General features: G+C 49.2%; 2 non-coding genes and 1 pseudogene across 2 annotated transcripts; 1 reads left to right on the forward strand and 2 right to left on the reverse strand.

Moving 5' to 3' along the window:
- Positions 1–511: 511 nt before the first annotated feature.
- Positions 512–631, forward strand: LOC136278511 (5S ribosomal RNA). Its single transcript, XR_010716370.1, has one exon. It is a non-coding gene; the product is annotated as a 5S ribosomal RNA (ribosomal RNA).
- A 1,010-nt stretch (positions 632–1,641) lies between these two features.
- Positions 1,642–1,808, reverse strand: LOC136278501 (U1 spliceosomal RNA). Its single transcript, XR_010716364.1, has one exon. It is a non-coding gene; the product is annotated as a U1 spliceosomal RNA (small nuclear RNA).
- Positions 1,809–2,042: 234 nt separating this feature from the next.
- On the reverse strand, positions 2,043–2,167 carry LOC136278507 (U2 spliceosomal RNA; annotated as a pseudogene).

Below are 2,167 nucleotides of genomic sequence, written 5' to 3' on the forward strand. Positions count from 1 at the left end.
CGATGCCGAAGCATGCCCTGGGTGAGGGGGGTGGTCGAGGGATCCTTCCCACGGTTTATGGTGGATAGTAGCAGGTCGCCCCCACAAGCCCTTGCGAGTCCCGCAGACGGTCCCAGAGGCTGACCCGTTTGGTATCTCCTCACTGTAAGATTTTAAAGCCAGATACACGCACCTACGGAGCTAAAACATTGTATAATAGGTTTTTAGGACACGTTATGTCTCTTGGGACCCCTCCCTCCCCTCCCTAGGGAATAGTGCTTCAAATCGATGCTCCTCAATGTGTTAACTGGGTTGAGGAAAATACATTAGGGTTAGGTAACGACTTCGGGGTTAGGGTAACCATTTCTTAGGGTTAGGGTAACAATTTCTTAGGGTTAGAGTATCGATTTCTTAGGGTTAGAGTAACGAAACTAGGGCTTTAGAATTTCAAATTCGCCTACACTCAGGGATGTGGCCGCTTTACAGCCTGAACCTGGCCGATAACAAGCAGAATTTTCGACCCCATTTCCTCGTCTACGACCATACCACAGGGAAAGCACCGGTTCTCGTCCGATCACCGAAGTTAAGCCCTGTCGGGCGGGGTTAGTACTTGGATGGGTGACCGCCTGGGAATCCTCCGTGTTAGTAGGCTTCAATTTTTTGTCTTGCGAACATCTCTACACGTTTTATTCCCAATAAATAGCTCTCCATCCACCACAATTTCACATAGAGAGCCGTAGGTTGAGTGAGGAACAAAATCAGCGCAAAAAACGAGGGGTTGAAAACACCTTTTTGTCAAAAAGCGGCCCAGCTAATGGCGAAAACTCTAGTGCGATCGACTTTTCTTACAGAGCGCGCGCGAGCGAGTGCGCACGCGCGAGATGAACAGTTTAAGGTGTACAAATTTCTACTTTCTGTGGATATCAAATCATTCAAAAATACGAACGAAAAAATGAATAGGAAAAAAACGCACACTTCTGAGACGCAGTGGTTAAGCCATCGTGACGTTGCAACACACTCGCACACTTCCAAGAGGAGGCGCGCGAAAAACGCCACTGAAAGTTCGACAATGGTTGGATTCAGACTGCAAACCGCATCGGTAAAAAGGTTCGATACTTTTACTACTCTGCTAGTTTGTTTCCTTCCCTCGTTTCATTCTTTGCACTCGCTTGCTCCGCACAAAGGATACACTAACGATAGCAATAGCATTTCTAAAAGCGGCTCCAGTGACAATCAACCCGGCTTCAAAAGGTTCAAAGTGTACTTCACGAGTCCAAGTCGAATGCCCTTCTATTCTCGCTCGCTCGGTCGATCGGCCGTTTGGTGTCCTTTCATTTCCCTTTCCACTTCGCGCGCATAGCACAGCACGGAACGGCACGCACAACCTGCAAATACAAACGAACAGGAACTTTACACACAATAGAGCAGACAGGCCTGGAACAAAAACAGCCAGCAAAGTTCCGCCGCGCTCGCCCGAAACTCACCTTTGTTTCCTTCCTCCAGTCTCCTCCAATGCACTTCTACCCATTCCAACCGTGCCAACACCTTTGCCAGTTGTGCGTCCTTTGCTTTCTTTGCAAGTCTACCGGTCCACTGCAAAATAAAAATACCCTCGATAGTCAGTACGAGGGCATATATAAACATAGTTTTGGATGACTTTTGCGGGGACGAGCGCGAACGCAGGTCCCCACTACCAGAAATTAGTACGCTCGAGTTACCCACATTTGGGGTAATCGCAAGGGTCAACCCAGTCGAAGTGCACTGAAAGGGCCTCGCCTTGGAGAGGACTGTCCTCCTTGATCACAGTACCTCCCGCGTCAGGTAAGTATGCTTTTTCAGCGTCTGCCCTCGGTGAAAAAATCCCCTTTACCCCCTAGGTCCTTGTGGTAGTGCTTTGCGCACTTCAGAAAACGTAGGCCAGCGGCCGTTCCTGCCATTGTCTGTTGTCTGAATTATCATCCCTCTTTCACCTCTTCCCCCTCTAAGGGCGGGCGGGGCTCCTGTAAACATAAAAGAATGCTATACCGTTGACTTTGTTTTGGATTGAATGTGTCTTCCCCAGAGGGAAGTGGGCCGCACTCGGAGGTAGTGCTATACCGAGGCAACCCGTGGCTGGGACGAGGCAAGCCTCTTTTCCACAGCCCAGTTCCAAAAATCAGTTTAATATATGAGCTGCTCAATGAGCAGC

This window comes from Pocillopora verrucosa, unplaced genomic scaffold (assembly GCF_036669915.1).
Source record: "Pocillopora verrucosa isolate sample1 unplaced genomic scaffold, ASM3666991v2 scaffold_108, whole genome shotgun sequence".
In the NCBI taxonomy this organism is placed as follows: Eukaryota; Metazoa; Cnidaria; class Anthozoa; order Scleractinia; family Pocilloporidae; genus Pocillopora; species Pocillopora verrucosa.